This window comes from Cervus canadensis, chromosome 2, assembly GCF_019320065.1.
Source record: "Cervus canadensis isolate Bull #8, Minnesota chromosome 2, ASM1932006v1, whole genome shotgun sequence".
NCBI classification, from domain to species: Eukaryota; Metazoa; Chordata; class Mammalia; order Artiodactyla; family Cervidae; genus Cervus; species Cervus canadensis.
In genome coordinates, this window is record NC_057387.1 from 82,912,832 (window position 1) to 82,937,557 (window position 24,726).

Consider the following 24,726-nt stretch of genomic DNA (forward strand, 5'->3'; position numbering starts at 1 on the left):
AATAAGAGAAATGCACTGTAAATGCTTTTTAATTGTTGCCATCACCACCAGTACCGTCATCATCGTGATGTTTGTGCCTCATAATCTTTTCTTCTCACTCTCTGCTATAGCTATCAGTCGGTCAGTTCTGTTGCTCGGTCGTGTCCAACTCTTTGTTAGCCCATGGACTGCAGTACGTCAGGCTTTCCTCTCCATCACCATCTCCCAGAACTTGCTCAAACTCATGTCCATCAAGTCGGTGATGCCATTCAACCATTTCATTCTCTGTTGTCCCCTTCTCCTGCTGCCTTCAATGTTTCCCAGCATCAGGGTCTCTCCCAATGAGTCAGTTCTTTGCATCAGGTGGCCAAAGTATTGGAGCTTCAGCATCAGTCCTTCTGATGAATATTCAGGACTGATTTCCTTTAGGATTTACTGGTTTGAGCTCCTTGCAGTCCGGGGACTCTGCAGCTAAGCTGAGATTTAATTCCTCCTAACAGACTATCTCCCCTCAGAATTTCCCATATGCTGACCCTTAGATCTACATACCAAGATTCTTTCTTCACCTTTTATCTTAATTCTCTCTCCTTAGAAAAGCTTTCCCTGACCGCCTCAGATGGGAGTAAAGTGTCCATTACACCTTCCCACTGCGCCCCATACCTCCCCACTCTGCAGTATTCATCACACTGGTAATTACTTTTTCAGTAGTTCTCTTATTCACTGGATTGTAAACTCCTTAAGGACAAAGACCAAGTAAATCTCAGTCACCACGACTCTGCCTGCCCCACTCACCACCATGCTACCAACTCCTGCATTAAAGGTGTTACCATGTCTCACACCATTTCCTTTCTTTGTGCCTCTCATTTTCATAGCTGGAAGCATTCCTCCCAGTAGAAATGAGTTCTCCACTTATTTATAGCACTCTTTTATTTAAAATTATTTTTAAAACCAACCAGAAGATTGCATTTTAATCCAACTAGCTAAATTATTTAAAATATCTATAAAGGCCATTTTCAGCCTTTGTTCTAAAACAGGGGGGTGGGGTAGGGAACAGACTCCAGAAGCCATGCATGATTTCGAATTAGCTGTGCTGAGGCTCTGAAGAACCAGCAAAAGCTGCCACTCTGCCCACTTGAAAGATGTTTCCCAAAATAAAAGACATGCCATCCACTGACACTTGCCTAGTCTTCAAACCACGAGTGTTCAGCCTCATGCCAGAAGAGTTTGGGAGAAGAGGGAGCGGCTGCTCCTGGCTCAGTCGGCAGCAGCCGCTTCTGAAGCTGCCATAGCAACAAGTAGAGACTAAAAGCGATCCTTCCATATTAGGTGTGAACTGACTCCAGACAGGGAAAATCGCTTGCAGAGAAGAAGCCAACTTCCCTGGGAAACTCGTAGGGATTAATTCGCAGGTGACCCACCCCTCTGCCTGCCACTTCCAAAACCATCATGTGAGTAATAGTGTGCAGGATTAAAAAATAATAATGGTAAAACAAACTAGTAAACCTTCTATCCCTTCAGACACCCAGGCCCACAACCTTGCTTGATAAAACTGCACTGGAGTCCCCCCCACCCCGCCCCCCAGATCCCAGCACCCTCCCCGCTTGTTCTGATTCTCAGCTGTTTTTGTAGCCCATCCATCTGTCAGTGCACATATGGGCAAAAGAGGCAAGCCAGGAAGCAGAGAAGAGAAGGAGGATTTGTATTTCATAAGCATACTCTCAGCAGAGAAGTAGGAAATGCCTTCACCCAAAAACTGAGAAGAGGGTGGTAGATCTGGGGCAGTGTCTTCTCAGCTTGGAATGACCCTTCAGATGTGGGTGCTACTCTCCTATTTGCGTTCCAGTGGCAGGACGTGCCTCCCTTTGGCACTGCGTCTCCTTACACTGACCACCCAACCACTTCCAGCCACGCTTCCACTCCCACCCAATAACAAGACTCCATGTCACACACTGAGTCTCAGCCCCTGCTTACATCCTTGCCTGTCTTTCTCCAGGTTCCCCTCTTCAGTACCAAATGAGCTCAGACCAGCACTGTAACACACGGTGACTGTGCAACCTTGAGCGAGTACCCTCACGTCTGAGCATCAGTTTCCTCAGCCATAAAACAGGGCTAATCACATTGCCAAAACTATAGGCGAATTGTGAAGATTAAATGAGATGACACACGTAAACCTCTTATCACAGTGTCTGGCTCACAATAAATGATCAGGCAATGTTAGTCTTTTCCAGCCACAAATTTCATCTTCGAGCTCACCTTGGAGCTGTCCACAATATCTAGTCTTAGAAGATTTTATCCTTGGAGCAAAGACCATGTTGGCCTGTCCATCTCTGTGTCACTGATTTGTCTACAGTCCCTGTTACCTAATGCATAGTGTGTGGCTCAGTGTAGGTGTTTAATACATGTTACAGAAATGCATGCATTGATGGACGGGTGAATGAATGGATGGGCAGATGACTGGATGCATGAAAAATAAAGGGGGAAAGTGCAACTTTTTCTTGCCATATTAATCAAAGATGATGTGGTTCTCTGACAAGCCATCCAGCAGAGACAAGTTGCCCAGATGTATTCACAGACTTGCCTGATCATCAGGTATTCCCTGACCAGAGGCTGCTGCATGGAGCTGGCTGAATATTTCCCTCCACATCCACATGGGAATTTGGGAATCTGGCTAAAATGCTGGTATTTGGTTTTGTTTCTCTTTCTTGTCTTGACACTGAGGCTCCTTTTCTTTCTCTCCTTGAGTGCCAGCACAGATGCCAGCTGGCCCCTTGGCTCAGTTAACCCCTTCCAGCCTGCCCTTGAATGGCTCTGCCAAGGCTCCATATTGCTTGGCATTGCTGGGAACCCACATGGCTCCCTGCCTAGTGATGTTTACACTGCTCCCCTGCCTCTCCTTCCGTTCCCCCAGCCTGGATTCTTCCACTGAACAAAGCCCCATCAGAAGAGAGCTGGAACTACGCAGAGACCTGGAAGGAAGGCAATACGCAAGGCTGACAGGCGTTTCCCCTCGTGCTCGAGGCATAGCTATGAAGAAGCTGAAGCTCATAGAGGTGAAGTCACACAGCTGGGAATATATGAGCTGGAACTCAAACCTAGATCTTCTGACCACAGAACCTGTGCTCATTTCACTGCACCCCAAATTGTCTCATTGTACCTCCAGTGAAAGAAATGCGCTCTGTGCACTCAGTCATGTCCGACTCTTTGTGATGCTTTGGACTGTAACCCATTAGGCTCCTCTGTCCATGGGATTTTCCAGGTTAGGAATATTGGAGAGGGTTGCCATTTCCTCCTCCAGGGGATCTTCCTAACCCAGGGATTGAACCCACATTTCCTGTGCCTCCTACGCTGCAGGCAGATTCTTTACCACTGAGCCATCAGGGAAGTCCAATGTCTTTCAGTGAGGTGGAAGGAATTTTTTGTATCCTTCGGTCTCAGCTCCACAGTCTACCTTGGGTTCCTTAATGCCTTATTTTCTCTTATTTTACAGAGGGGTAAACTCAGGATCAGTAGTGCCTGAGTAGTGATGAGGGATCTATGCAATCATAAAGTCTTATCATTAGAAAGGAAACAGAGATGATGCAATTCATCCAAATGATGGAATCCCAGTCAACTTTGTACACACTAGAGCCACAGAACCAGTCCTAGAGCAGATACTTTCTGATTCCTTGAGATCTAAGCTAACTTCATAGCCTAATCTGCTTACACTGCGGTAGCATTTAAAACATATGTTGAATTCAACTGTTCATACATCTGCCTCCTATGCACTGACAGAAACTTTCTTATGATGTGTTCTGGATATTCAGTGCTGCATAACAAGCCACCTCAAAATTTACAGGGTTAAAAAACCTTTTAATTATCTTGTACAGTTCTATGGGTGACTGGGCTCAGCTGGGCAATTCTCCCTTGGGGTCTCTCATGTGTTTACAATCAGTTACTGAAGCCAGAATCAGCTGACACCTTGCAGGGTGGAATGCTCAAGATGGCTCATTCATAAAACTAGGAGCTGATGCTGGTTCCTGGGCAGGAACTCAGTGGGAACTATCAACCAGAGCATCTATTCATGGGACTGGGTTCTAAGAACAAGTGCTTCAAGAAGCCCAATCTGGAGCTGCAAGCCTTCTTATGACATAGCCTCAAAAATCCCACTGTGTCACCTGCCACATTCTATTAGTCGAGTGAGTGACTAAAGTCATCCAAATTCAAAGGAATAGCAAAACATTTGCAACCATCTTTGATATGCCACAGAAAGAGAATGTCTTTTAATCATCTCTATGGTCTCAACACCTTGAATAATATCTGGCATACACAAAGACTAAATATTTGTTGATCAGACTCAAACTGACAAATTGTGTGGGAAAGAAGAGTGTGCTGAGAACAACTTTGGTGACCTCTACTTACTCCCTTGAAATCTCTTGGTGTCTTTTACTCCAAATAGCATAAACACTTTAAAAAATAAATCATTTCCAGCTCATCTGAAGTTTTTGTCTGGATCCCTTTAGCAACCAGAAAGACATCAGCATAGCAGAAAGATGAGATGGAGAATTTTCCAGCCTGGCTGGTTATGCATATAGATTCTAGAGTCACATTGCCTAAGGTTGAGTTCTAGCTTTACCTTTCTCTAGCCCATATGCTTAGGCTAAATTTCTTATGTCTCTATTCTTTATCCATATAATAGACAGTAAAAGCATCTACCTCTAAGGTTATTGTGAAAAGTTCATCACATAGTATACTACCCAGGACGTAAGAAGTGCTTAATAAGCATTAGCTATTATTTCCAGACTTTCTTCCCCTTTCTTAAATCTGCATTGAATAAAGATCTCCTTTGCTTTTGCCATCACTTTTCTTTCCCTTTCTCTTTTCAACTACCAGTTCCTACTTCTTCTAGGTATCACCTTTGCTATTATCACTGGATTTGTATAGAATTTTACACTTTCTGAAATACTCTTGCATCAATTTAATGCATCTCCTTAAGATCTTTAATAAAGATAACACAATTATTGCAATTATTGCCATTTTATAAATGATTCAACAGAGGCTAAAAACTCTGAAATACCCTGCTCAAGATCATCAACATAGTAAATTATCAGAGCAGAAATAGAATTTCAGTGTCATGTTTTAGGGGTTTCCCAGGTGGCACTAGTGGTAAAGAACCTACCTGCCAATGCAGCAGACATAGAGACTCGGGTTCAAAGCCTGGGCGGGGAAAATCCCCTGGAGGACAGCATGGCAACCCACTCCAGTATTCAAAGTGCCTAGAGAATCCCATGTACAAAGTAGCCTGGTGGGCTACATTCCATAGCATTGAAGAGTCAGACATGACTAAAGCGACTTAGTACGCATGCATTTTATGTTTTAGATTCTAATCATTTTCATAATAACCATGTGATCTCCAGTGATGTCACTGAGAGTCAGATGACACATGACTTCAAAGTCCAAGAAAATTCATTAGAGTCTGGGCTTTCATGGACTTCAAATTAAAAGTGAATGTTAATTCCTACTGAATTATCAAAATGGACTTAGACTTCCAGAACAATTTGAAAAGCAATTAATTTTCCTAAAATAAGAGCAGCTGTTCTTGCCAATAGATATTAAGTAGAAGTCTTGTGATGATTTAGAATTTTGCTAAGGATTCTTGGAAGCCAGACCATGATAATTTTGTAGCTAATTCACAGGGGCAGGTGCCCTCTCCCCTCTGGATCTAATTCATGGCTTATGTGAATTCTCTGGTTTGGAGAGAACTGATGCCAAAGACAATAAGACAAACTATCTTGATATGATTCCAGCATACTCAAGGATGACCCACAGCAAACTGAGTAATCCCTATGAGTATGTAGCATTAGCAAATGAAGGTATTCACAGTGGTAGCCAATGCAAAAACTTTCCAGCTTAGCTAGATACAGCACAATATGAGAAGAGAGCACTGGACTGGGAATGAGAGAGAAACCTGCATGATTTAAGTCCCTATCATATTCAGTTCAAACCAACAAACACTGGGAACCCACCTGGTAATATGTATTGTGCTAGAGACAATGACACGTGGCCCTCCTCTCAAAGAGCTTATAATCTAGTAAGTCAAGGACACCACAATTTCATGATCACGTAGTTGGTGTCTTGATAGGGAGATATGTAAAATGATACACAGAGAGTAACATATGAGCCCCTAGGAGGGACAGCTAGCTCACATCAGGGGAGGAGCACGGAAGAACAGAGGAGGCTTTCTGAGGGAGATGTTAGCGAATATACAAATTGTGAGAAAAATGTAGGTGTCGTAACAGCCTAGAAGAACTTGTAAGGGCACCATAGGCAGAAGGAACAGTGTGAGTAAGGCATAAAGCAGCATGGGGAGGGAAAGGGAGACCATAAATCACTTCGTATTACTCAAGCGAAACATGTCAGGCAGGAAGCAGCAGGAAATAAGTATAGATAAGCAGGCAGTGTGCTAAGGAATTAGTATCACATTACCTAATCTATATGTCATAGTACTTGTTCGGATTTTTAGTATTCCCCTATTTTAGAGATGAGAACAATAAGGGCTAAGGAGACTGAGGAATTTTCTCAGCTTATCTCTGAAGCTCTAAATATGTCTTCAGAAAAGCAGTATTCTGATCTCATATGAGACATATACCATTTTTGGGAAATCATTCTTCATTTCTTTGTCTCTTGTCCCCTTTTGTTGAAATAACAAGGATGAGACAGCGTACTTTCTCAGGCCACTGCCTACTGCTGCATGTTATGATACTACAGGCTCCCTTAGCTACTGCTGCAGAGTCAGAACCACGTGCTTGCTTTCAGCACCATGGAGAGGTGCCGCAATGCTGAGAGCGGCAGACCTGAGGGTCAGCCAATGTAGAGGAAACCAGGAGAGCCACAAATCTTTGTTCAAACAAGACATCAACAAAGACAGAAGGGCAAGAAGAAGGAATATCAGGAGAGGGGAGAGAGAGAGAAATTGTCCATCACCAAGTGTTTTCTCCAACAGCCACTGAGTGATATGCTGAGTGAGACAAAGTGAACTAAATAAAGGGAATAAATTGTAGCAGCAACATGTCCTCGACATCATAATACAGATGCTGTAATCATACAAGGCTAATAGTCTGAGTCACTCTGCAGCCATTGAGAACAAAAAATTGATGGGACATGCCTTGTGACTGCTCACAAAATCCAATAAATTAAACTTACTGACCATGGCCTGAAGACAGGGGGAGGCACAGTAAAATTATGTAACTGGTGGTTTATTTCCTGAATCACACACATTCTTCTTCTTTTTCTCTTTCCTACCCTCAAGACAGGTGCTCTATGGCCTCATGTGTTTCCCTACCACAATCAAAAGTTCCTCTCCAGAAAAGATCCACTATCTGATTTATACTAAAGTGTACATAAGGGTGCTAAAATTTAAAGAACTATCTCATAGATAAATCAGAAAGAATCGATTCACTGTAATTTAAGCTCCATAAAAACAGGATAGTTTTCTTTCTTGTTCACATCACCTATAATGCTGTTTAATATGTGATCAATAGCAACAATAGCAATAATATTAACTAATATATATTGTGTGTTTACTATATATGGCAACTGCTTTTTTGTGTCCTCCTCTAATTTTCATAATGATTGTATGAGATAAGGATTTTTATTATTTCAGTTTGCATAAGGAGAACCTGGGACATAGAGAAATTATTAACTTCCCAGGGTCACATAGCTAGGAAATGCAGAGACAAGAGTCCAAGCCAGGAAATCTAAATCTAGAGCCCATGTTCTGGTGGCCCAGATGGTAAAGAATCTGCCTGCAGTGCAGGAGACATGGGTTTGATCCCTGGGTCCGGAAGACCCCCTGGAGGAGGACATGGCAACCCACTCCAGTGTTCTTGCCTGGAGAGTCCCACAGACAGAGGAACCTGGCAAGCTACAGTCCATTGGGTCACAAAGAGTTGGACATGACTGAGTGACTAACACTTTCACTTTCATAATGATGAGAAGAAAAGATGGACAAGTGCACAGAGAAGCCATAAAGAGACATGATATATACAATAGTGAATGTTGACTCAAAACTTTAAAAATTGTATTAGAGCCTATAAGGTCTGACAATGAGGGTTTAAAAAGTTATGATCATTAATTCCACTTAGCACAGAGGGACTGTCCTGAGCACTGAGAATACAAAACTAAAGAAGAATCTGTCCTCATGGTGTTTATAACTAGTGATGGGCAAGCACAGGTAAAAAGACAAGAGGATAAGATGGTATAAGTGTTTGGATAGAGGTTAGTGTGGGTGCTGTGGAAATTCAGAGAAAAGGTACTTTCTCAGAGTTAGGGAGTTGAAGTACCACCCATTATAGATGCTCTCTGCACAGATTCTAAAAACTTCACAGTTTAGTAGTTAATGGGGTCAAGAGGTAGAAGAAATTCTCAAGTGTAGACATGAAAAGATTGATAGATCATGTTAGAATATTAGAGATCATATAGTCTAAACTTGGAAAAGGGCATGGTAACCCACTCCAGTATTCTTGCCTGGAGAATCCCCATGGACAGAGGAGCCTGGCAGGCTACAGTTCATGGGGTCGCAAAGAGTTGGACACGGCTGAGTGACTAAACATGTGTGCCGTCTAAACTAATGCACTCTGTAATCTGTTTATGCAACAAAATTTCTGAGTACCAAATATGTGTCTGTGCCTACCACTAGAGATGTAAAAATAAACAAGCAGGCATGTTTTCTGCCTTCACTGAGATCACATTCTAAAATTTACTCTTGAGATTGGTGAAATAGAAGCCCAGAGAGGTAGTGTCCTGCCCAAGATTGGACATGAGCTAATGGTAAAGTGTAGACTCAAAGTCAAAGTTCCAGTCCACTGCTGCCTCTCAGGAAATGCTCCTTGAATGAGTAAAGGAGTAGTGAACAGGATGTACTGAAAAACCCCTTAGTAGACAAAGAAAGAAGTCATTACCCTGGTATTTAGGCAGAAATCATGGCTTGAGTCAAGCTAAACTACACAGATACCATCAGGACACCAACTGGTGACCAGAGTAACCTGGAATGCCTGAGTCCAAAACCTTCATTGTGGACACCAGCTTTCCTGCTCCTGCTTTCAGCTACCCCTACATTCCTGAGTTTGTGCATTTTGTTTCTGCTTGTTTTTTGTTTCTGCAAATCCCCAGACAAGCCAAGGAAAGTCAGAATAAAAAATATAACTTACTAAAGCAGCCTCAGGAAGCCCCACGGGAGATGGTGGCGGTCATAAGAGGAGAAAATAATCCAGCAGAGTGTAAATAAAGCCTGCAAAGTGATGAAGAGGCTAATTCACATAATACCCCCACCGGCCCCCACATTCACTCTGGAAAACCACAGGAGAGCCTGGTGCTGGCAGGTAACCTTTAGATGGCCCAACAGCTGGCTGCATGGCTCAGCCCTCCAAATGGAGGAGAGCACCCACAGCTTGAGTCTGATACCAAGGAGAGTTGTTTGGAGGCATCAGATAGGCTAATAGGTAGACGCTATAATAAATACTATTTTGTTGTTGTTGTTGAACTGCCTCATTTCCCTCCAAAGCAGTCAGTCTAAGAAAGGCCCAAGATAAAACATCTCAGGTATGCCCTAGTGTGAAGTAATAAATGGATATTTAGTAATATCTTCTCAGAAGGCTCCTTGGGGCAGGACTGGCCCTCAGCCAGAGAGCCCTCTTTGAGCTCATGGTTGTCTGAGCCCTGACAGTGTATCTTGGTAACAGTGGATCCCATGCCCATAGGTCCCTGAAACCTTTGTAACTGATTATTTATTTCCCATATAGTCCAGCCTTCCTTCTTTCTCTTTATCACTCATGACTGATTCCTTAATGTTTTCTATCTCGCCAGATGCTAGGAACTAGTCTAAACCCTGTAGACTCAAGCAGTTGACAGCCTCCTAATTTTCCCAAGTCCTAGCGATAGATAAATGACATCATACTAAAGAAATGAGAGGGAATTTCATCAGATAGGACTTGACCATCTTTGATTATGACAGAACTCCCCATCTGCCTGATGCAATTTGAACTTCTGGAAAAATTACTCATCTATATAAATTCTACAAAAACTAATCCTTAAAATATCCATTCATAGCATCTAAAGTGGCAAGTGGATGAAGGGAAATTTTGGTTCAACCCCCACATGCTTTAGTTACATTTAACTCAATTAAATTTGAGCTAAAAAAATACTTGTTAAACATTTCCTGTGTGTTGGGTACCATGCATGGAATTAGGATACAGAGGTGAAGGAAACACATGTCCATCTTTGAAGTGCTTACCATCTAGTAAAGAAATCACAGAAAATATGAATTTGGTTCTAGAAAGAGCATGCCATAACCATGAAAAGAATGACTAGAGCTTAGAGGAGAGACGTTAATTAACTGCAATCAGGGCAGAGAGGGTATGACTTCTGGAGAAGCATAAGAGTAGCTGTAATGGACAGGACTTGGTAGTTACAAATAGAAAGAAAATTCTATATAGAGTGTACAACCAAAACAAAAGCTGGCATGCTAGGTGTAGACGTGTGTGTGTGTGTGTCGTATATGATGATAAGTCTTAAGGGAAAGCGATGACTCAAATTAGATCTTCTACTCATCATCAAAGCACTTTATGACCCTCATTGTATGCTCAAAGATCAAGTTCTTTGGAAAGCTCCCCTCAGCCCGATCATCTGTTGCTGGTTTAGATGCCTCTTATAAAAAACTGGGATTTGGCATTATAATCTTCCATTACCTCTTGCCTTTTACCCTAAAAGACTGTGAGCCACTTGAGGGCAAGTAAGTAAGTGTTAGTCACTCAGTAGCCCACCAGGCTTCTCTATGGAATTCTCCAGGCAAGAATACTGGAGTGGATAGCCATTCACTTCTCCAGGAGATCTTCCTGACCCAGGGATCAAACCCGGGTCTCCTGCATTGCAGGCAAATTCTTTGCCATCTGAGCCACCAGCGAAGCCCTGCAAGCCACTTGAGGGCAATGACTTACTTATTCACTGAACTCCCATGCTAACAGTGTCTCTGGCACACAGCAGTCACTCAGAAGAAATGTGTTGAGCTAATGAGTTTTACTTGCCTTTTGTGTCTCTGATGCAACTTCTCACACAGGCATGGAGAAATCAAATAATTGACTTCAACCACAAGAACAGTCATGGCAAAATTTATTTCCAGATTTTCTTCTTTCATGGGGTGGCAATGTGTGTGTGTTGGTGGGGAGGAGTTTGGGAAAGCAGGTAGGGAAAGCATGTTTTTAACCCCCTGTCAACTCTAGAACTAGAGAGACCACAGTCGCTTTTGGAGTCATTGATTAAAGTCTTTCAGAGAGGCTATTCCTGTCCATCTCCACTCTCCTCATTCTCTATATCCTCAAGCTATGTATTCTCAACATGACCTGCATGCATGCATGCTCAGTCACTTCAGTCGTGTCCGACTCTCTGCGACCCCATGGACCATGGCCCGCCAGGCTCCTCTGTCCACGTGATTCTCCAGGCAAGAATACTGGAGTGGGTTGCCATTTCCTTCTCCAGTGATGAAGTATGAAGTGAGTGAAGTGAAGTCTCTCGGTCGTGTCTGACTCTTTGTTACCCCAGCCCACCAGATTCCCTGGTCCATGGGATTTTCCAGGCAAGAGTACTGGAGTGGGTTGCCTTTGTTTTCTCCATAATATGACTTACATCATATTAATATTTTCCTTTTTGTTCATTTGTTGGCATACCTTTCTCTCTAAAAGGAGAGTAGAGTTAATTATTTCTCAATAAAACTAGGGAAAGAACAACAACTTAAAAAAAAAAAACCCAGAGATTCTTATTTATTTTACTTATTGCTATAGACCCTGCACCATGTCTAGGCTGTTCTAGTGTTGAATAACTAAGACAAACACAATGGGATGCAAGGAGCAGAAAAGCTATAGATAGGAATGTGCACATCCAAAGAAGTAAGACAGTCAACAAGTCCTTGCAATGTGTCCACAGTGCTAACAGCCTTTTGGCGGACACTCAGCCAGAGAGCGATAGTTAGAAACAGTCTTGCCTGAAGGACCTGGTAATATGACCAGCCAGCAGAGGCTTTGCACAGAAACATCGAAATGGCACGTATTGTCTTGTGAAGGTAAGCTGCTACAGAGGTAGTGAAGAGGGGGTCAAGAATAGCTGATGGGCAAAGCACAATCCATGAAGGTTCCAAGAATATAAGAAACCAGGAATGTAGCAGAAAACAGGAGAACTAAGTGAAGTGTCAACACTGAAAATATTAACAGCTGAAAGCTCCAGTGGCATGTCTAGAGGCTCATGTCTAGAGCATGTCTAGAGCCTCTCCTGCCTACACCGTCTCCTGCCTCTGTACTTTGGTATGTGCTGTTCCTTTCATGATGTACTGTTCCCCACTGCCTGCTAGGTTAGCACCTACTCAGACCTCAAGATTGTCCTCGGACCTTATCTCTTACAGGAAGACTTTCCTTCTAGCTCATTTCTCTAGTATGCATTGTTTTTTATTAAAATATTTTTTAATTTTTAAAAATTGAAGTATAGTTGATTTATAATGTTATGTGACTTTCTGGTGTACAGAAAAGTGATTCAGTTATATCTATATATATAGATATACATAAAATTGAATTCAGCTATGTATTCAAGTTATATATATATAGATGCATTCAGTTATATATATATAGATATATATAACTTATTATATATGTATATATATTCTTTTTCAGATTCTTGTCCATTATAGGTTATTAATATAACTCCTTGCGAAGTTCCTTAAAAAACTCAAAAGAGAGTTACCACATGATCCAAGAATCCCACTCCTGGGCCTATATATCAAGAAAACTCTAATGTGAAAAGATACATGCACCCCAATGTTTATAACAACACTATTTAAAGTAGCCAAGACATGGAAGCAACCTAAGTGTCCATTGGTAGATGAATGGATAAAGAGTATGTGGCAAACACACATATATCTATACACACACACACACACACACACACACATATACATACAATGGAATACTACTCAATCATAAAAAAGAATGAAATAATGGGAACATATCTTTATGGTAACACTTATTACATTGGATTATAGCTTTAATAAGAGGTAAAACTCTTGAATGTTCAAAAACTCAATTAGCCTTCATTATCTGGGTTCCAATCCCAATTCACCTCCATTTATCTGTGATTACCTTGGGCAAGTTATTAATCTCTGTTTCATCTCTCAAATGGAGATAATAGTTACTACCCGTCACATAGGGTTGTTCAGTAAAGAAAATTAAACTTTTTTGGCCAACCCAATATTTAGAGTACTTTGGGCAGTGTTTGACAAATAGTATGAATTCAATAAAAGGTTAGTTCCTGGAGAGTAAAACACATAATTCTCTAGGACAAGTACTGTGATAAGACATTTTATATTTGCCATTTTCTTGTTATTCTTAACAACTTTGCAAGGTAAGTAGTATCTGACCAGTTTTCATTTGAGGAAATTAAAATTTAATAGAATTTTTTAAAAGGTGAGTATTTGAGCTTATCTGTAGACTAGAACTAATAATAACTATCTCAGAGTTGTGAGAATTAAGAGACAATATACATGATTTAGTAGAGGAACTGGATGTTAAGATGAGTGTTTTAAATGACTTGTTACTTTGTGTTATTGGGTAGGCTGCTTCAAGTTTAAATCAACATCAGGGTCTAAAGTTGTGATAATGAGTACAAACACCCCCTGCCCTTGAAGAGCCCATGGTTAGTGGGCTGTTACAGTGGCTCGTGGATAATATCTATGTCTTTCTCATCTCATGTCAGTGTGTTAGTCACTCAGTTGTATCTGAGTCTTTGTGACCCCACAGACTGTAGCCTGCCAGGCTCCTCTGTCCAGGGGATTTTTCCTGGCAAGAATACTGGAGTGGGTTGCCATTTCCTCCTCCAGGGGATCTTCCCAACCCAGGGATCAAACTCATGTCTCCTGTGTCTCCTGCATTGACAGGCAGCTTCTTTACTGTCAGAAAAAGTTAAGAATGGAGGTCTCTTGTAATTGCTTGCAGAATCTGGTTCCAAAAGGCCTTTGCTCTACTTCTCTTCAGGTTCAGGAGACATAGAGAATAAAGAGAATGGAACAGGCATATTTAATGGATATGCCTATTTATACTTTGGCTCCAGGTGGATTATAATAAATGTTAAAATGGAAATTCAGCAGAGTAATATAGAAGCATGGTAGGGAAGAGTGTAGACCTAACTTGGAGCAGAGGAGGCTTCCTGAGAAAGTGGGACTTGAAGTGAATCTTGGAAGGATGGTGTGATTTCAATGACTTCCTAAAGAAAAGACACTTGAGGAAATAACAGCAGATTAAACAAAGTTTTCAGGTTGACCTGGTGCCAGACTATTTGGAGACTTCCACATGTAGTTGGATAGTGCTTTTTGGGGGAGAGATCAGAACTGACAAAGAATGTTACTATAGTGGAAGATTGGGAGCCTGACATCTCTCTTGTCATGTAGAACAGATGATCCTCAAAGAGCCTTCAGGTAACATATTTTTATTAAATAAATATTACACTTTGAAAGACTCTTAAAGAAATATATGGATTACTTATTACTGCAAAGGTGTTAAGGCTATCTATCATTCCCTCCATCATACACTAGACATTTTACATCTTCATGGCAGCTCTAAGTAAAGTTATGCTTCTTCTTGGTAACCAGTTCTACTTATTCAAGTGGATGCTCAAATGGCATGAGTATTCTCAAACTAATATTTGCTTCCCTGTTTGTGCTGACAACTAAGAAAGGCAAAGCCAGATTTGTGGACACATGTAACAGCTGTGTCAGATCATATGTTAAAAAGTTTGCTTACTGATTCCACCACTGTCCTCTTCCTATTTTCCTACAAAGATCGTTTATTTGTCCATCTTTGCTCATTTACCATCTTTTGTATTATTTATAACTACTGAAGACTTGTATTATTTATAACTACTTCAAGTCCTGTTTTGGAATGAGGTAGGATATAAATAAACTACCAACACTAAACTCTTTAGGGTAGCCCAAGGTTTTCAGCAGAACAATAATGGACATGACCTATACTCTTCAGCACCTTTCCAAGCCGCCACAGCTAGTAGGACAGGCATTCTGCAAGTCCAGGTAACACCTGTCACTGCACATGCCAGGAATGCTAAGGGAAGCTGGAAAGAGTGAAGACTCAGAATGAGAGGGCTGAGCCGAATAAATGCTTACATGGGGGGTGCGGCCCAAGCCAAAGCCTGACCCTGAGTGAGACAGGCCTGGAAAAGACAAGAGCAATGCCTTGCATCACTTTTTCCAGAAAACTGTCCAGCCTGAAATAGGTATCCCTCCTCTAGGCTCCCAAAGCCTTCAGAGTTGATCCTTCTTGGTAGCCCTTCTTATGACTTCACATTCCATGACACCATGTCACTACATCTATTGACTTCTCTGATTACCTCTTTTACTTTTATGTACATAAAGATCACTAGGGAGTGTGTAAAATGTAGACTCCCTGGTTTCATCTCAAAGATTTTATTTTTTATCTGGCTGCATCAGGTCTTAGTTGTGGCGTGTGGGCTCTTCCTTGCGACATGCGGGTTTCTCTCTAGTTGTGATGCACAGGCTCTGTAATGTACAGGCTCTGTTGCTTCCTGGCATGTGGGATCCTAGTTCCCCTACCAAGGGTTAAACCTGCATCCCCCTACATTGCAAGGCAGATTCTTCACCACTGTACCACCAGGGAAATCCCCATCCCAGACGATTTTGATTTTATGTTTTGAGCGAGGCTCAGGAGTCAGCACCCTCAACCAGATTCCCAAGTTATCTGAAGTTAGTTGTCACAGACAGGAAATTGTCTGAATTGAACTCCTAACAAATGGGCCTGTACCCAACTTCTAAATCCGTAGCACCCAGGGCAAGATCTGGCTCAAACTATCAAACCTCATTTTACAGACAAGCAAACTAAAGTTCAATCATGTGTCCAAAATCTCCCGGCAATGAACTGGGGAAGCGAGACTTAGGACACAGGGCTGACTGATTCCCAGGGCCCCAAGCCCGGAGGTGACACAGCTCTGTCAGTGTTACCTGAGTAGGTTGTGCGCCTCCCAGCAGGTGTGCCAGATGACTGACCAGGGTGTGGGAGGAGCATATTGGAACTTCCACTCATATTTATTTTAATATACTCATTTTTATTTTCATATGTTTATGACATAAATGTAAGTATAAACATACAGGTATATAATGAATATACAAATAAATATGCATTTATGGGGTACTTGCCCCCAAATACCTTACCAAAGGGGTGCACAGTCAAAACCTTGGGAGGTCACTGGTTTAATTGCCTTTAATGTATAATCTTCACACGGTGATGCCCAAGCTCATGCACCTTAAAAAACACTGCGCATGGCATGTGACACACCTTGCTGAGACTTCTCAGGGGGCAGAGAGAGAGATGGATGAGCATAATTACTGCAGGAGGATTAAACACCACTGCTTAGAATTTCTAGGAACGGCACATTTGTCTTCTTGTCTACCAAAGACTGATTGTGATGTACTGGGCTTGCTGGGACCACCTTCGTCTGCCACATAACCAGAGACTGTTCAGCCCTGTGCTTCCGGGGGAAAAGCAAGCAGCCCTCTTCAGGGGAGAGGGGAATGAGGCCATTGGCTCAAGAACATGGTAATATGGAGAAATGGGTCGGGGAAGACCTGCTCAGAAGGAAGAGGAGGTTCTGGAATATGTTTTTCAAGGCCTGAGCATGATGGAGAAGCTTTGTTGTTGAAATTAAGTTTTAGGGAGGTGCTGCCACTTTTAGAGACTGGCCAGGAGAGGAAGCAAGGAAGTTGGCCTGGGGTCATTGAGATGGCAGAAGCAGAGCTAATACATACAGTTCTGTACATCATGCCTGCATAAAGAGGTGGGGGGCATTCGAGGGCAGAGTGGGGGCTAAAATCTGGCACATTCGTACTCTGCTTGCCAACCTGGGGTCTCGGTGTCACCCTGAGTCAGCAAAGACGGGGCAGATTTTCTTCCTTTGTCTACCTAGAGGGATCCTTTTCTAATTGGTCCAGAGACTGGTGGGGTGGGGAGCCTCTGCATAAAGGTATGGTAATGGGCACCTGGTGGCCATGGATTAAAGGTCTCACCCACCACGTGACTCCACATTACAACTCAAAAATATTCAGGAAAACTACAACTATGATGTGCTAAGAAATACTCGATCGCCTATGGAAGCCTGCAAAGTGTGGAGTTATGCGCTCTTGCTGGCATATGTCAGCTTCAAGACTAACAGAAAAGCACAGGCAGAGAGAGAAGCATGAAATAAATGAAGCCAGGAGTTCCAGAAGTTCTGCGGAAGGCTCTAGATTCACACGAGCTATAAGACTGGTGAGTCTGAGCCAAGTGTATCTCAACCTCTGAGAAGAGGGCTTTTGGGTTATTGTAGGGGTATTTGTATGCCTCTCCTCTATAGACTATTGGGATCTAAACTGCCTGCCGACATCAAAGTTTAGAATGGAAACAGCCGAACACAAGGAGACCGAGGCTCAGAGGAATTACTACATCTGTTCACTCTGGACCCAGTCTACCTTGGGTTCAAATTAGCTCTCTAACCTTAGGCAAAATAATTAATCTTACTGTGCCCCAGTTTTCTTATCTGTAATGATGCTAACCATAGCATTGACTCAACAGGGTCGTGGTAATAATTCAGTGTATATGCCTGGCACAGCAAGCACTAAGGAGATATTAGCTCTTCTTATTATTATTTTGCCTTCTAAGATTTCCTGTGATCTCATTTAATCCTCACCACTATCTTTGAGTTGGGCAAGGAAGTACCTGGTCTCCTCGTTTTAAGTTCAGGACACTGTAGCTTCAGGATGGGGAAATGAGGGGCTGGGGCATCAGGGAATTTGCCATCAGGGACACTAAAGGACAGTTTGGACATTGGTGTATACATAGGTCTTTGATGAGTACAGATGGCATCGACAGCGTCAGAAAATTCATCCTTCCTCATTATAAACACTGCACTAAGACATGGCAATAAACAAGAGACTAATACATTCTCATTAGTCCAAGAAAATCTGTTTTCTCAAGAATGCTCTCTACACTAAGGAAGACAGTGGTCACAATGTGCCAAAGACAGACTCTGGTTATGAGCCCTAATGAGGCCCTACCCAGGAATTAGAGCCTTGGAGAGAGAGAGAGAGAGAGGCAAGATGAGCTAGAGGAAAGTGGAGGAAAAACAGGGGGAACCTGAACTAGGTCTAACCTAGAAAACCACTCATGTACTTTTCCTTTCCAGTGGGGGGAATCAATCTAAGGTAGAAATCCCAAATTTTTAATGCTATCTATGTGCTCAATAGTCGATATGCATTATGTCATTTAATCTTCACAACAGCTAAGTGAAACAGGTAATATTACCGGTTTTTCTAAAATAAAGAAGTTGGCGATTAGAGAAACTGCTAAAAATTTTGCAGTCAAACAACTATTGGGTGAGTGTGTCAGACTTTGGACTTAGGTGGGGTCACAGGGCAAAGCAACGGGCTCTTAAGCCAAGCTGCCTGAGTTCAAGTCTGGACTCAGCCATTTGCTAGCTGCGTAGCCCAGAGAAAACTGCTCAATGTTTCCGAGTCTTCACACGCTCATCTGTAAAGTGAGATAATGATAGTAGAAAGTACTTCATAGTGCTATTAAATGTGTATACATAAAGTGCTTAGAATATAAAGTGACTACAGAAAAATAAAAAGTAAACATTAATTATTGTTATTTTTCTACTTTTGTGGGGGTTTGGGGTTTGTTTTTGTTTGTTTGTTTTGGCCACACTGTTCGACATGTGGGATCTTAGTTCCCCAACCAGGGATTGAACCTACACCCCCTGCAGAGGAAGCATGAAGTCTTAACTACTGGACCGCCAGGGAAGTCCCTATTTTTATAACATTAAAAAAAAAAAAAATTACTGTTTCTATCCTTACCCTGGAGGGCTTTGGTGTCACCTCATTCTGATTTAGAACTCTCATCTGACCAGTTCCAGTTTCTTAATTATTGTTCCAGGAATGTTGCCTGTTTCCGTTCCCCACCTTCACCTTGTTCTGTTGTTATTAGTGAGGAAGAATCCTATAAATTATATTTACAAGGATTTCTTGCTAACTGGCTCTCAGCTGAATTTATCCAATAAGAAGCACAGGCTAGAGACAGGAAGAGGCGGCCCTGGGAAGAGGACTCTATAGCTCTCACTCGACGTCTTCACCCCCTGTGGTCCCACCTCCCTGCAGGCAGCCTCCACCCATCCTGGGCTCCACTTCCCGCTGGAGAGTCCCTGCTTTGGGCTCCGAGAACTGCACCTCCTCCTCCTTTTTTCAGCCCAAGATTAATAACTATTTCCTGCTGTTGCTAATCTCTGGGTTGCCTCACTTGGCCCCATTTGGCTTTTTGGCTTGCCCAACACTTTTTAACCAGTTCATCATATTGAGTTATTGTCTAACCCTGGCTAACATAGTTTATGGAGAAGAGCAGAACAGGTAAGAACAAAATTAGGCCTGATCCAAAAAGATTAGCAGAACAAGGACTCAGGCTCTCCAGAGGCTAATGCAGAAACCCATCATGACTGAAACCCCACAGTCCAAGCCAGAGCAAGGTGACATGATACCTATGCATAGAATGTAGATGAACTCATTCATGAAAGCTGGTTGGTACTCAAATCCCTGGGCAGGACTGGGCCTTCAGGTAGAGATCAAGAGATTTGGTGTAGAAGGAAAGAGAATGAGGAAAGGTCTGAGAGACTCTGGAGGGTTGGGTGTTAACAATATTTTGGTTAATTTAATTACGCCGTAGGGGAGCCGTAGGAGAACCCATAATTTAAAGGAGCCCTGTGGGGAATCTTTTTGTTCTGCAAATAATTATCCCCGTAATTTATTTGCTTATGTTTGGATTTTCATATATTGGGCTTGTTTATTTATTTATTTATATCCAGAGACAATAGGGCCCAACTCAGCTGGGGACAAGCAGTTGCTTTGAATTAGGCACTGTTTGGAATAAACCACAATCAGTTTAGTAAAATTTTGATTATATTAGCCTTGCAAATAGGCTTGCCCAGGGTGAGTAGCAGTGTATTCTGGATAAGTAAGGGGAAAAAATGAAACTATGATTCCAGTACATCTTAGGGCTGGGAGGCTCCTAGAGCTGTCAGGAATAATCTTAATTACCTGGTCCTCATGGCCCCGTTTGAGACATCTTAGCCAAGCACGTGCCAAGTGTAGCTTTGAATACCATCATTCGCCTAATGGTAATTTGCACTCACTGGTCAAGGTTTCACCTGCTGGGACCATGGGAAACAAATTTGCTCCCCAAGACTTGCTCTATTTTTAGATATCTTTGCTCTTAAAATGAAAATTTCTAATTTCTTCAGTCATTCCTCCTGTGACACTTCTTCCGGAGCAGAAGACTGGCTAATGAGTTATAGTATACACACTAGGTAGAATAATATGCAACACTAAAATAATCCTTCTGAAGGAGGGAGGGAAACTCTTCATGCTCAAAGACAAGAGCAGATTACAAAACTGGAAGGAAGCCACTTTCATATTGCTCAACACTTAGACTCAGATGTGCTTTTGTGTTTTCTAATTGTAAAAATAATTTGGCAATAGTACAAAACACTTAGAATATAGAAAAAAGATCTCCACATTCACAAATGACAGTAGCTGCCCAATGTTGCTCTATGGATAAACTCTTAGAATCACTGGAAAAAGATCAAAATGAGAGACCCCAGGACTCCATCTGACTTACTGCATCTCTGAGGATGAAATCTGGGATCCTGTGTTTTCCACTGACTCCCAGGGGGCTCTGATGTGCAGACAACATGGGGGGGGGGGGTCACTGCTTTTTTAATCACACAATAATCATCTCTGTATTCCCTTCCAGTCTTTTTTTCACATGCATTCTTGTTGTTCAGTCATTAAGTCGTGTCCAACATTTTGTGATCCCATGGACTGCAACACACCAGCCTTCCCTGTCCTTTACTATCTCCCAGACTTTGCTCAAACTCATATCCATTGAGTCAGGATGCTATCTAACAATCTCCTCCATGCATATGTTTATGCAATTGTACTCAACTTTGCACACAAATATTTTTAAGTAACTTTGAAAAGTTAGTGTTCTTTGAACTGAAATGCCTGTTTAATGTTACAATATAGGGAAGTCAGGAGAAGAAAAGGTATCCTATCATCATAGAACCTTAGACAACCACCATTAACATTTTGATGTAAGATTCTTACCTTTTTTCTAGGCATCATTTTTATTTGATTTGTTTTCATTGGGATGATTGAGCTGCACATGCAATACTAGAATCTATATTTTTCTGAACATTATGAGAGCATGATTTTTTAAATGCTATTAGAAACTTTTCATAACATTTAACCACTGCTCTACTGTTGGCCATCATTATACTTAACAAATAATTTTATGACAAATGTCTCTGTGTGTAAAGCTCTTGCTATTGGACTATTCTCTTACAATGCATGCCAAGAAATACAGTTATTGGATCAAAGCATATGAATATTTAGAACCTTTCTTTGTCAAAAAAGATCAAATCATCATGATTACCTCAAAAGTCCTATCAAGTAGGTCAGCTCATTGTCTCAGCATCTCTGTTTACAGAATATTTAATTCTAGCCTAAAAACCTAAAACTGATTGTGCAAGGGAAAACACCTCAGTGATGCAAAGAATCCCTTGAACAAGCTACATAGCCATCTCATTGTATGGCTGAATCTGAGTGTCCCGCCATGGAGCTGACATGCTGGGGGAAGCCACATAATGAGGATCTTTCTAGATTTCTAGAGCTGGGTAGGGAAGGTCTGCAAAAGGAGCGGCTCTGCAGTTGTGCTGTCCCTGTGGAGGAAAAAACCACCCCTCCTGGGTGCCTGCACAGGGTCTGGGCTCACCTGTGTGGATAATGGGGAAACGAGGAGCTGGCTCTTTGACAGAAGAGCAAAGAACTCCGAGTGAGTGCTCATTATGGGAGGGCTCGGATTCTCCTGGAGAAATAATGAGTGCCACCAGCACTCAGCTGGATTCCTCAAGGACCCTTCAGGAGCCAACAAGCTGGGCTTGATTAGGCTAATTTAATGACAGCAGTCTAGCAGGGGGAGGATCGCAGAGGAAAGGGGTATCAGGAAGGGGCAAAGGGAAGTTTTGAAGGGGATGTTGAAATATAAAGAAATAGTCCATTTAAAATACCTGACCTCTAATACAGGGTGCTAAATTGACAAAGCATCTTCCCTTCTAAGAATGTGGCCTATAATCTCAGGACATTAGGAGCTGGGGGACAGAGGCTGTTTGTGTTCCTTCCTGCTTCTCCTCGGTCCACCTCTGACACAACTGTATCTCAGGTATGTGGGGGTTTCCGGCACACTGACAGCTTCCCATCTCAAGTCCCTGCATCTCACTGCTCTCCTGCCCGTTGGTTTCTCAGCATCTAGCGAAGTCTGCTTGGCTGCACAACTGGAAGGAAGCTAACGCCCCAGAAACAATCTTCAACCCCTGGGGAATGAGGACAGTAGAGCAATACCCCCAGCTTCCAGACCGTCTCTTGAGACAGCTCTGAAGTACATCCTACATGGTTTCTTGAAATGTCTCCAGTGGGATTGGGCCCACCTTGTCCACTGAGCGACCCATCATTAACGCATATATTATTAACTCACTTCTCTTCCCTGCCACTCTTGCCCTACTCCCTCATCTGTGCTTCCCAAGTGTGCGCTAAATCACTTCAGTCATGTACGACTCTTTCTAACCCCGTAGACTGTAGCCTGCCAGGCTCTTCTGTTCATGGGACTCTCCAGGCAAGAATACTGGAGGGGTGGGTAGCCATTCCCTGCTCCAGGGGATCTTCCCAACCCAGGCATCGAACCCACACCTCTTATGTCTCCTGCATTGGCAGGTGGATCCTTTACCACTGAGCCACTAGGGAAGCCTAAGACCAACTCCCAAATAAACTACATAACCCAAGCCCCTGTCCAGAGAGCCAACTTGTAGGAGAACTAAACTAAGATAGTAACAATTCTTATACCCTTTTAGCAGATTAGAATACTGAGTTTCCAAGGGCACCAGGGACTTTTACAAGGTCCCCAGCTGCCATGCGGCAACATCAGAACCAGAAGCTCACTGTCTAACTCATGTTCTCTCTACAAGGTAGTTTATTTTCCAAAGCAAATAATAACTGTATATGGAGTACTTATTAGACGCTAGGTGCCCCAAGTAAGTGAAAGAGAAAGAGACAATTATTTACCATAATGCAATATCTTATTAATAGCAATCATCTAGTTCAATTCCATTATTTACTGCTCAGAATTTATTTAAGGCCTGGGGGTTGTTGTTTAGTTACTAAGTCATGTCTGACTTTTGCAAACCCATGGAGACTGCAGTCTGCCAGGCTTCTCTGTCCATGGGATTTCTCAGGCAAGAATACTGGAGTGGGTTGCCATTTCCTTCTCCAGGGAATCTTCCTGACCCAGGGATCAAACTTGTGTCGTCTGCGCTGAAGGCAGATTCTTTACCACTGAGCCACCAGGAAAGCCCATTTAGGTCCCACGTGCCATGCCAGGCACTTTGCCAGGCACTAGGAGCCTAAAGATGAAAGAAGCCTGGCCCCTGCCCTTGGAAAGGTTAGAATCTAACGGTGGGGGGTGGGGAAGGGAAGCTAGACACAGACACTTTTCAATATACAGTGGTAACTGAGAACATAGTACAGAAAGGAATGACACTGAACTCAGGCTGGGGGTTGGTGTGGGGGATAAGTATTGGATAAAATGTTTCTTGAGTGAGATTCATTTATTAATGCATGCAACGAGCATTTCCTGAGTTTCTACTACATTCCAGGTGGCATGCTAGGAGTTTGGATTACACTGGTGAATCAAACAGCTGCAGTCACTGCTTCAGGCCAGAGCTGAGTCTTGGAAGATGTCTAAGAGCTAGCCAGAAAGAGAGGACTGGGGAAAGGCCTTCCAGATGGTATCTGCATAACCAGGGAAACATGAAGCAGCATTGAGCAGGGAGGTATTTTTGCTGTGTGTGTGTGTGTGTGTGTGTGTGTGTGTTGGGTGGAGGTGAATGTGAGAATAGCATTGTCAGAGTATAAACAAGAGGAGAGAGGGCCAAGAAATGAGTTGCAGGGCTGGCCAGGGACCGCGTCAAGGTGGAACCTAGACAAATATGTCACTATAGGAACACGAGGGAAGGAAGGTGGTGTTAATTCCACAGGAAATGGAGTAGGACATCAGAGAGAGCTTCAAAGAGGCATCAACATTTGAGATGGGTTTTTAAAAAATTGAAGGGATTTAGTGCCATATAAAAGGAGAAAGGAAAACTCTAAGAACATTTAGCTTATTCTACAGAGCAAATCCTGTTCCTTGTGCATACAGAATGACAATCCAGCAAAATGTTCTTTCAGAAAACACATTCCTCCAGGGTGAGATTCAGGATGTCATCTCTTGTTGTGCAGAGCCCAACCTACACAGCTAAAAATAGTGTCTGGGAAGGCCTGACCTCACAAGGGATCTCCCTCAGTCCTTTAACCAAGTGTACAAAGCACATCCAATTAGACATTCATTCATTTGGATTGAACTAGCTGTTCTTCAATAAGCCTTTTTAAATGCAAATATGCTGGATGGAGGGGAAGCCAAGACACATGACATCACAACACTGACTGGGTCAAATGGAGGCCTAGGAGACCCCAAATTATTTCCTAATGTTCTCCTCTCTCCTCCTTCTACGAGTGATGTACTTGACCACTATTGCCTCCCC